Below are 11,978 nucleotides of genomic sequence, written 5' to 3' on the forward strand. Positions count from 1 at the left end.
GCAAACTGGGACATGAAGCTAGTATCTTGGATATTGTTTTCTTATGCTCTGGCAGCAGGCCCAGTTTTACCGCGCCCAGGGCCACGGCCTCTGTGTGCACCATCAGCATCACGGCCACTTCCCCGTCCCTTAATGCTCGCCTTCTTAATATTAAATGTTATATGTTATAAGGGACCTTTTATAGGAAAAATGTGGATAAATCATGGAAAAAATATAATTGTTTTCGCTAATATTTTTCCCAATATCTGGCCCTGACACACACACACGCTATTGCAGCGCAGATGTGACAATTCACTGCAGACACTGTTTATAGGCAAAGTGTGGATAAATTGTGGAAAAAATATAATTGTTTTCACTAATATTTTTCCCAATATCTGGCCCTGACACACGCTATTGCAGCGTAGATGTGACAATTCACTGCAGACACCGTTTATAGGCAAAAAGCATGGATAAATAATGGAAAAAATATAATTGTTTTCGCTAATATTTTTCTCAATATCTGGCCCTGACACACGCTATTGCAGCGCAGATGTGACAATTCACTGCAGACACCGTTTATAGGCAAAGTTTGGATAAATTATGGAAAAAATATAATTGTTTTCGCTAATATTTTACCAAATATCTGGCCCTGAGACATGCTATTGCAGCACAGATGTGACAATTCACTGCAGACCCCATTTATAGGCAAAGTGTGGATAAATTATGGAAAAAATATCATTGTTTTCGGTAATATTTTTCCCAATATCTGGCCCTGACACACAGAAGGTATTGCAGCACAGATGTCACAAGTCACTGCAGACACCCTCTATCGAAAAAGTATTGTAAAGTATCGGAAAAATAAATTGCTGGCTAAATGATATTATTGTCAGCCTGCCACCACACACAATAGTCCTTTAACCGCCTCCGGACCGCCTAACACAGGATCGCGTTCCGGAGGCGGCAGCGCTGCGCACAGTCACGCATATACGCGTCATCTCGCGAGACGCGAGATTTCGCTTTAAAGCCGGCCCGCGCATGCGCATCGCGGGCCGGCAAAAGTTAGAGGACAAGTTCGTCACCAGCCTGCCAGCAACGATCGCAGGCTGGCGATTTTCAAAAAAACGAATCAGAAGCCACATAACACATCATATTAGTAAATATGATGTGTTAAATAACTTGTCTGCTCCTCTGCTGGTCCTTTTCGGCGGTTGGTTCCAGCAGAGGAGCAGACATCACTGTGAGTACCCACCAAACACTACCCTTAGCCCCAGATCACCTTCCATCACCCCCATCATCCAAATTAACCCCTTGATCGCCCCCTGTCAATCACTTAGTGAAAGACAAAAAGTGATTTTTTTTTCACTAGTATTGGCTGTTAGGTTTTAGGATAGTTTAGGCCCCTTGGTTAGGTAGTTAGCGATCGGTTAGCGCCCAGCCCACCGCACCGCAGTCACTGATTCGCTGATTAGCGTATCGCTAATCAGCATTTGTACTTTTATAGTATCTGTAAGTGATCAAAACTGATCACGGTCAGATCTATAATTGTATTAGTGTCACCTTAGCTCACCCTCCACCCAAAACGCAGTGTTTGCCCGATCAGGCCTGATCGGTCGCCCACACGTGCGTTCACCCACGCCCGCCCCGCCGCAGTGACAAAAAATATATATTTTTTTGATCACTGCACATTCATTTTACACGCACTGCGGCGATAAAAAAATCTGTTTTGATATTTTTTATCAACCGCAGCGGCCTCCGGTACTTCGCTAGCCTCCCCTTTGTAAGACAGGCTTGCTTTTTTTCTTGGGTAGTCTCAGGGAATACCCCTAAATTTAGTAGTCCAAATGTCAAACAGGGGGTATTCTTCTGAAGAGGCCTACAGGATTCTGACCCAGTCGGATGAGGAATGGGAACCCTCATCTGACGAATCTAGCGGGTCAGAATATGAACCTGTAGAAAGCAGTGGCTCTCTGACCCAAAGTTCGGACGAGGAGGTGGAGGTCCCTGATAGAACCAGGCGTACCCGGCCCCGTGTCGCTAGACCACAGGTTGCACAGGATCCGCTTCAAGAGCAGCAGAGTGGGGCTGGCGCTGTCGGATCACGTGGTGAGGCATACACCAGCAGCGCAGCCCTCCCTGGACCTAGTACCAGCACTGCCGTACAACATGGTGACGTGGCGAGCACCAGAAGGGCAGTTGAAGCTGGTACGGTGGCACGTGCAGTAGTTACCCCGTCGCAGCCACCGCACAGACAGGCCCGTAGAGCCCCTAGAATCCCTGAGGTGCTGGCAAACCCTGATTGGCAGTCACCAACTTCAGCCGCATCATTAGTTCCCCCTTTCACCGCCCAGTCTGGAGTTCGGGTTGAGACGGCTCAGATCGGTTCGGCCCTGGGATTTTTGGAGCTGTTCTTGACTGCAGAGCTCTTGGACTTAGTCGTGGCAGAGACAAACCGGTATGTCACACAATTTATATCCGCCAACCAAGGAAACTTTTATGCCCAGCCTTTCCGATGGAAACCAGTCCAAGTTTACGAATTTAAAATTTTTCTGGCCCTTCTCCTCAACATGGGTCTAACTAAAAAGCATGCGGTCATATTGGTCTACGAACCCGATTCATCACATGCCCATGTTCTCTGCTGCTATGTCCAGGGCACGATTTAAGGCCATCCTCCGTTTCCTGCATTTTAGCGACAACACCACCCCCCGTCCCAGAGGCCACCCAGCTTTTGACCGGCTCCACAAAATTCGGCCCCTCATAGACCACTTCAACCAGAAATTTGCAGATTTGTATACCCCAGAGCAAAACATCTGCGTAGACGAGTCCCTAATACATTTTACCGGGCGCCTTGGCTTCAAACAATACATCCCAAGCAAGCGTGCCCGGTATGGGGTCAAATTGTATAAGCTCTGTGAAAGGGCCACAGGCTATACCCAGGGAAAAGATCAGACCATGGAGCCGGTCGGTTGCCCTGACTACCTGGGGAGCAGTGGGAAGACAGTCTGGGACTTGGTGTCACCCTTATTTGGCAAGGGGTACCATCTTTATGTGGGCAATTTCTACACAAGTGTGGCCCTCTTTAGGCATTTGTTTCTAGAACGGATTTGCGCCTGTGGCACCGCGCGAACTAGTCGCGTGGGCTTCCCCCAACGGCTCGTTACCACCCGTCTTGCAAGGGGGGAGAGGGCTGCCTTGTGTAACGAAGAACTGCTCGCGGTGAAATGGAGAGACAAGCGTGACGTTTACATGCTCTCCTCCATTCACGCAGACACGACAATACAAATTGAGCGAGCAACCCGTGTCATTGAAAAGCCCCTCTCAGTCCACGACTATAATTTGCTCATGGGAGGGGTGGAATTCAATGACCAGATGTTGTCTCCGTATTTAGTTTCCCGACGCACCAGACGCTGGTATAAGAAGGTGTCTGTATATTTAATTCAATTGGCTCTGTACAATAGTTTTGTTCTCTACAGTAAGGCTGGGAGAACACGATCCTTCCTCAAATTCCAGGAAGAGATCATCGAGAACCTCCTGTATCCAGAAGGTTCCGTGGCCCTAACCACCAGTGTAGTTAGCCGTCTACACGAGCGACATTTCCCCAGTGTCGTTCCTGGTACCTCAACCCAACCGTCTACCCCGAAAAAGAGCGTGACACCCGCTATTTCTGTCCTGACTGTCCTGACCACCCTGCCCTATGCTATGGAGAGTGTTTCCGGAAGTACCACACACAGGTACACTTAGCATAGGGATTGCATCTCACAGGACAGGCACACAAGGGCTATTAGGGCCCTTTTACTCACAGCTGCTGCAAACCTCTCCTTTCACCTGGGATAAAGTGCATAACGTACTTCCCCACATCTTTGGGCGATTTGCGCTTTGCACATTGTCCCATGGGGAAGGAGAGGTTTGTTCTATAAAGGTAAAAAGAAACTAAACAAAAAAAAAATTACCGGTAAGTAAAAAAGTTAACGTTCAGTTAAAAAAGTTAAAAAAAGTTTATATGTTCTGTTCAAAAGTTAATAAATTTATTGCGTTGCGGCCTGGTTTTTTCTTTTTTGTTTTGTTTTTTTTACCTTCCAGGTGGACCAACCGATCGACTAGCTGCAGCACTGATGTGCATTCTGACAGAAGCATTGCACTGCTGTCAGATTACACGCAAGTCGGTGTATGCGGCGCTGCAAGACCAGATTTCTCCTCTGCAGTAAAAGATACGTTTGCCGAGGCATATGAGCTGAGGAGGTGGCGGTGTTCATATACTTTGGCAAACACTTTGTATATATAAAAAAAAAAATCCCGGCAAGGATTTATTCATCCACATCGATTGATGTGAATGGAGAAATCTGGTTTGCCAGGGCATACGAGCTAAGTGGGTATGGATGTTGGGCGGAGCTCCTATGTCCTGGCAGACGCCTTTCCCCTCCTTTTTCTTTTTTTGGCAGAGATTTTTTCATCCACATTGATCGATGCGAATGAAGAAATCTGTGCCGTTCATTTTTTTCTTTCAGCCCAGAGGCTGAACGGAAAAAAAAAATCTCATTACCCGTATGCTCAATATAAGGAGAATAGCAGAAACTCCTAATGCTGGGCATACATGTAATGATTGCGGAGACCCTCAAATGCCAGGGCAGTACAAACACCCCACAAATAACACCATTTTGGAAAGAAGACACCCCAAGGTATTCGCTGAGGGGCATATTGAGTCCATGAAAGATTGAAATTTTTGTCCCAAGTTAGCGGAAAGGGAGACTTTGTGAGAAAAAAATCAAAAAAATCAATTTCCGCTAACTTGTGCCAAAATTTTTTATTTTTCTATGAACTCACCATGCCTCTCATTGAATACCTTGGGGTGTCTTCTTTCCAAAATGGAGTCACATGTGGGGTATTTATACTGCCCTGGCATTTTAGGGGCCCCAAAGCGTGAGAAGAAGTCTGGTATCCAAATGTCTAAAAATGCCCTCCTAAAAGGAATTTGGGCACCTTTGCGCATCTAGGCTGCAAAAAAGTGTCACACATGTGGTATCGCCGTACTCAGGAGAAGTTGGGGAATGTGTTTTGGGGTGTCATTTTACATATACCCATGCTGGGTGAGAGAAATATCTTGGTCAAATGCCAACTTTGTATAAAAAAATGGGAAAAGTTGTCTTTTGCCAAGATATTTCTCTCACCCAGCATGGGTATATGTAAAATGACACCCCAAAACACATTCCCCAACTTCTCCTGAATACGGAGATACCACATGTGTGACACTTTTTTGCAGCCTAGGTGGGCAAAGGGGCCCACATTCCAAAGAGCACCTTTCGGATTTCACCGGCCATTTTTTACAGAATTTGATTTCAAACTCCTTACCACACATTTGGGCCCCTAGAATGCCAGGGCAGTATAACTACCCCACAAGTGACCCCATTTTGGAAAGAAGATACCCCAAGGTATTCCGTTAGGGGCATGGCGAGTTCCTAGAATTTTTTATTTTTTGTCACAAGTTAGTGGAAAATGATGATTTTTTTTTTTTTTTCTTACAAAGTCTCATATTCCACTAACTTGTGACAAAAAAAAAAACTTCCATGAACTCACTATGCCCATCAGCGAATACCTTTGGGTGTCTTCTTTCCAAAATGGGGTCACTTGTGGGGTAGTTATACTGCCCTGGCATTCTAGGGGCCCAAATGTGTGGTAAGGAGTTCGAAATCAAATTCTGTAAAAAATGGCCGGTGAAATCCGAAAGGTGCTCTTTGGAATGTGGGCCCCTTTGCCCACCTAGGCTGCAAAAAAGTGTCACACATGTGGTATCTCCGTATTCAGGAGAAGTTGGGGAATGTGTTTTGGGGTGTCATTTTACATATACCCATGCTGGGTGAGAGAAATATCTTGGCAAAAGACAACTTTTCCCATTTTTTTATACAAAGTTGGCATTTGACCAAGATATTTATCTCACCCAGCATGGGTATATGTAAAATGACACCCCAAAACACATTCCTCAACTTCTCCTGAGTACGGAGATACCACATGTGTGACACTTTTTTACAGCCTAGGTGGGCAAAGGGGCCCACATTCCAAAGAGCACCTTTCGGATTTCACCGGCCATTTTTTACAGAATTTGATTTCAAACTCCTTACCACACATTTGGGCCCCTAGAATGCCAGGGCAGTATAACTACCCCACAAGTGACCCCATTTTGGAAAGAAGACACCCCAAGGTATTCCGTGAGGGGCATGGCGAGTTCCTAGAATTTTTTTTTTGTCACAAGTTAGTGGAAAATGATGATTTATTTATTTTTTCTTACAAAGTCTCATATTCCACTGACTTGTGACAAAAAATTAAAACTTCCATGAACTCACTATGCCCATCAGCGAATACCTTGGGGTGTCTTCTTTCCAAAATGGGGTCACTTGTGGGGTAGTTATACTGCCCTGGCATTCTAGGGGCCCAAATGTGTGGTAAGGAGTTTGAAATTAAATTCTGTAAAAAATGGCCGGTGAAATCCGAAAGGTGCTCTTTGGCATGTGGGCCCCTTTGCCCACCTAGGCTGCAAAAAAGTGTCACACATGTGGTATCTCCGTATTCAGGAGAAGTTGGGGAATGTGTTTTGGGGTGTCATTTTACATATACCCATGCTGGGTGAGAGAAATATCTTGACAAAAGACAACTTTTTCCCTTTTTTTTATACAAAGTTGGCATTTGACCAAGATATGAGACTTTGTAAGAAAAAAATAAAATAAAAAAAAAATCATCATTTTCTGCTAACTTGTGACAAAAAATAAAAAGTTCTATGAACTCACTATGCCCATCAGCGAATACCTTAGGGTGTCTACTTTCCGAAATGGGGTCATTTGTGGGATGTTTGTACTGTCTGGGCATTGTAGAACCTCAGGAAACATGACAGGTGCTCAGAAAGTCAGAGCTGCTTCAAAAAGCGGAAATTCACATTTTTGTACCATTTTTTTTTTACCCAAACATTTTTTTTTATCAAAGACATGTAGAACAATAAATTTAGAGCAAAATTTATATATGGATGTCGTTTTTTTTTGCTAAATTTTACAACTGAAAGTGAAAAATGTCATTTTTTTGCAAAAAAATCGTAAAATTTTGATTAATAACAAAAAAAGTGAAAATGTCAGCAGCAATAAAATACCACCAAATGAAAGCTCTATTAGTGAGAAGAAAAGGAGGTAAAATTCATTTGGGTGGTAAGTTGCATGACCGAGCAATAAACGGTGAAAGTAGGGTAGGTCAGAAGTGTAAAAAGTGGCCTGGTCTTTAAGGGTGTTTAAGCTATGGGGGCTGAGGTGGTTAATGGACTTTTGGGTCTTTGAAACGTTTTTCGATCGAATATATTGCGATCACAGTCCCTACACTATCTGTCCCTTCCTAAGTGCAGCTCTCCCTGACTCACAATGAGCTGAACCCGCGTCATCGGGTGCTATATAGCACCCAATGACGCGTTCCGACCAGCCAATCACTGTAATGCCAGTAGCCAACATGGCTACTGGCATTACAGTGATGGTAGTACTTACCTGCACGTCTATTGGCTGCTTAGCAGCTGCGAAACGTGTGGGTAGGAGACTCGAGCATGGCGCTCGAGCACATGCGGTACTCGGCCGAGTACCGCCATGTCCCGAGCATAGCGATGCTCGAGCCGAACAGGTATTCGGCCGAGCATGCTCGCTCAACACTAATTAATAGCTATAAATATGAGACTGGTTATCTATCCATTATTTATCCAGTTCCTGGCATTGCAAGATAACTAAAAGGAGGATTGTATTTTTTTTCTATGCTCGTAATTGTGGACACTTAATGTTTTTATATTTTATCTATACTTTATTTTTAACCCTTATTGATCAATAGCAGGGAGTGATGTGCTATCCACTATTATGACATCACAACAACTATCCATGTAGCAGTAATTCCATCAGAAATTTAAAGCAGATTCACACCCTCAGAGCATACCAGCTGTTACTGTGAGACTGTGAACTAACCTACATGTTCAGCTAATTATGATATAGATATGAAATATTTGTAATTATTTTTATCTGCTATATTTTTAACGTTCAATTTTTATTTGTAGTCTATTTTATTGTTTGATAATAAATATTAGTTTATTAACCACCTCAGCTCCCCTAGCTTAAACCCCCTTAATGACCAGACCACTTTTTACAATTCTGCACTACACCTTTCACGGTTTATTGCTCGGTCATACAACTTACCACCCAAATGAATTTTACCTCCTTTTCTTCTCACTAATAGAGCTTTCATTTGGTGGTATTTCATTGCTGCTGACATTTTTTCTTTTTTTTATATTAATCAAAATTTACCAAAATTTTTGCAAAAAAATGACATTTTTCACTTTCGGTTGTAAATTTTTTCAAATAAAACTACATTTCTATATAAATTTTTCTCTAAATTTATTGTTCTACATGTCTTTGATAAAAAAAAATGCAATTAGTGTATATTTATTGGTTTGGGTAAAAGTTATAGCATTTGCAAACTATGGTACAAAAATGTGAATTTCGACATTTTGAAGCAGCTCTGACTTTCTGAGCACCTGTCATGTTTCCTGAGGTTCTACAATGCCCAGACAGTAAAAACACCCCACAAATGACCCCATTTCGGAAAGTAGACACCCTAAGGTATTCGCTGATGGGCATAGTGAGTTCATAGAAGTTTTTATTTTTTGTCACAAGTTAGCGGAAAATGATTATTTTATTTATTTTTTTCTTACAAAGTCTCATATTCCACTAACTTGTGACAAAAAATAAAAACTTCCATGAACTCACTATGCCCATCACGAAATACCTTGGGGTGTCTTCTTTCCAAAATGGGGTCACTTGTGGGGTATTTATACTGCCCTGGCATTTTAGGGGACCTAAAGCGTGAGAAGAAGTCTGGAATACAAATGCCTAAAAAATGCCCTGTGAAATCCTAAAGGTGCTCTTTAGAATTTGGGCCCCTTTGGGCACCTAGGCTGCAAAAAAGTGTCACACATGTGGTATCGCCATACTCAGAAGAAGTAGGGCAATGTGTTTTGGGGTGTATTTTTACATATACCCATGCTGGGTGAGAGAAATATCTCTCTAAAAGTCAACTTTTCCAATTTTTTTATACAAAGTTGTCATTTGAGAGAGATATTTCTCTCACCCAGCATGGGTATATGTAAAAAGACACCCCAAAACACATTGCCCTACTTCTCCTGAGTACGGCGATACCACATGTGTGACACTTTTTTGCAGCCTAGGTGTGCAAAGGGGCCCAAATTCCTTTTAGGAGGGCATTTTTAGACATTTGGATTCCAGACTTCTTCTTACGCTTTAGGGCCCCTAAAATGCCAGGACAGTATAAATACCCCACAAGTGACCCCATTTTGGAAAGAAGACACCCAAAGGTATTTTGTGAGGGGCATGGCGAGTTCATAGAAGTTTTTTTTTTTGGCACAAGTTAGCGGAAATTGATTTTTTTTTGTTTTTCCTCACAAAGTCTCCCTTTCCGCTAACTTGTGACAAAACGTTCAATCTTTCATGGACTCAATATGCCCCTCAACGAATACCTTGGGGTGTCTACTTTCCGAAATGGGGTCATTTGTGGGGTGTGTTTACTGTTCTGGCATTTTGGGCGGGGCTAAATTGTGAGCAACCCTGTAAAGCCTAAAGGTACTCGTTGGACTTTCGGCCCCTTTACGCACCTAGGCTGCAAAAAAGTGTCATACATGTGGTATCGCCGTACTCAGGAGAAGAAGGGCAATGTGTTTTTACATATAACCATACTGGGTGAGAGAAATATCTCTGTAAATTGACAACTTTGTATAAAATTTTTTTTAAAAGTTGTCATTTACAGAGATATTTCTCACACACAGTATGGGTATATGTAAAAAGACACCCCAAAACATATTGCCCTACTTCTCCTGAGTACGGCGATACCACATGTGTGACACTTTTTTGCAGCCTAGGTGCGCAAAGGGGCCCAAATTCCAATGAGAATCTTTACGATTCCACAGGGCATTTTTTACGCATTTGGATTCCAAACTACTTCTCATGCTTTAGGTTCCCTAAAATGCCAGGGCAGTATAAATACCCCACAAGTGACCCCATTTTGGAAAGAAGACACCCCAAGGTATTCCGTGAGGGGCATGGCGAGTTCCTAGAATATTATTTTTTTGGCACAAGTTAGCGGAAATTTTTTTTATTTTTTTTTTCTCTTACAAAGTCTCATATTCCACTAACTTGTGACAAAAAATAAAATTTTACATGAACTCGCCATGCCCCTCACGAAATACCTTGGGGTGTCTTCTTTCCAAAATGGGGTCACATGCGGGGTATTTATACTGCCCTGGCATTTTAGGGGCCCTAAAGCATGAGAAGAAGTCTGGAATATAAATGTCTAAAAAATTTTAAGCATTTGGATTCTGTGAGGGGTATGGTGAGTTCATGTGAGATTTTATTTTTTGTCACAAGTTAGTGGAATATGAGACTTTGTAAGAAAAAAATAAAAATAAATAAATCAATTTCCGCTAACTTGTGCCAAAAAAATAAAAAATCTTCTATGAACTCGCCATGCCCCTCAAAAGTGATCTTTTTATAGCGCCGCAGCGATTTTACGGTGTTTTTGCAGTGATCAGAAAAAAAAATATTCTGTCACTGCGGTGGGGCGAACTGAACGCAAGTGTGCGCACAAGATCAGGCCTGATCGGGCGAACACTGCCTTTTTTGTAGAGCCTATAGAACATGTCCTATTCTTGTCCGCGGACAAGAAAAGGCATTTTCTATATAGTTCTGGCAATGTGCGGATCCGCAAAATGCGGAAAGCACATTGCCAGTGTCCGTGTTTTGCGGATCCGCGGTGTCCATGTTTTGCAGATCCGTGGATCCGCAAAACACATACGGACGTCTGAATGGAGCCTTACAGGGGGGTGATCAATGACAGGGGGGTGATCAGGGAGTCTATATGGGGTGATCAGGGGTTAATAAGGGGTTAATAAGTGGTGGGGGGGGAGTGTAGTGTAGTGGTGTTTGGTGCTACATATTACTGAGCTGCCTGTGTCCTCTGGTGGTCGATCCAAGCAAAAGGGACCACCAGACGACCAGGTAGCAGGTATATTAGACGCTGTTATGCATCTACAGCCTGCCAGCGAATGATCGCCGCTGGCAGGCTGCAGATCCACTTGTTTACCTCCGGTTCCTGTGAACGCGCGCTCCTGTGAACGGCGCGTCCAGGAGGAATAACAGGGCCGCCGTCAGGACGCAATCCTGCGTACGGCGGTCCTGGGGTGGTTAATATGCATTTGATCAATCTGTGCAACACCAGATAGCAGAGTGCCCTCCAATCTTTACATTACAAAACACAGAGCTCACAGCCTGGGAGAAAAAAAACTCCCAGGCTGTGAGCTCTGCGCTGCGATTGGCCAGCGCTACAGCCTAGGAGAAGGAGACGCCCGCAGAACAAGGGCAGACTCCGCCTACTATAACCAAGTCCCCGAACATACCGGAGGACATAACGGGAGAACGGAGCGGCGCCCAGGGATAATAGTAAGTGCAGTGAGATCCCTGGGTGCCGCTGTATATGTAATGATACTTAGTTCACAATGTCAGGATCGGTGAATGGTCCTCTTTAAAAGGATTGTCAAGAAAAGGCTATTCAAGAATTTGGTGGAGATTTACAAGCGTAACAGCGGCTGCTGTGCGTCGCTGGTCCCCTGCTTACCGCTGCGGTCCTGGGTGCCATGTTCAGTGCTGATCTGCTGCCATTGTTTCCTTTCAGCCCTAGCCACAGCATGCTTGCTGCTTGTTTCCTGCAGCATTTCCTTAAGGGCCAGCTCTCGTCGCTTCCTGTGTTTTATGGGTTGGATCATGTGACCTCGCCAACCAATCCTAGCCCTCCTGTACATATATAAGTGGCTAAGCCCCCTTCCCAGATGCCTCAATGTCAAGGTCCTTGTGTCCCGCTAAGGTTCCTGATATTGGCTTGTGTTCCTGTGCTCCTGACTCGTACTTGTGTTCCTGGACCCTGCTACCTCT

Source organism: Bufo bufo, chromosome 5 (assembly GCF_905171765.1).
Source record: "Bufo bufo chromosome 5, aBufBuf1.1, whole genome shotgun sequence".
Classification (NCBI taxonomy): domain Eukaryota; kingdom Metazoa; phylum Chordata; class Amphibia; order Anura; family Bufonidae; genus Bufo; species Bufo bufo.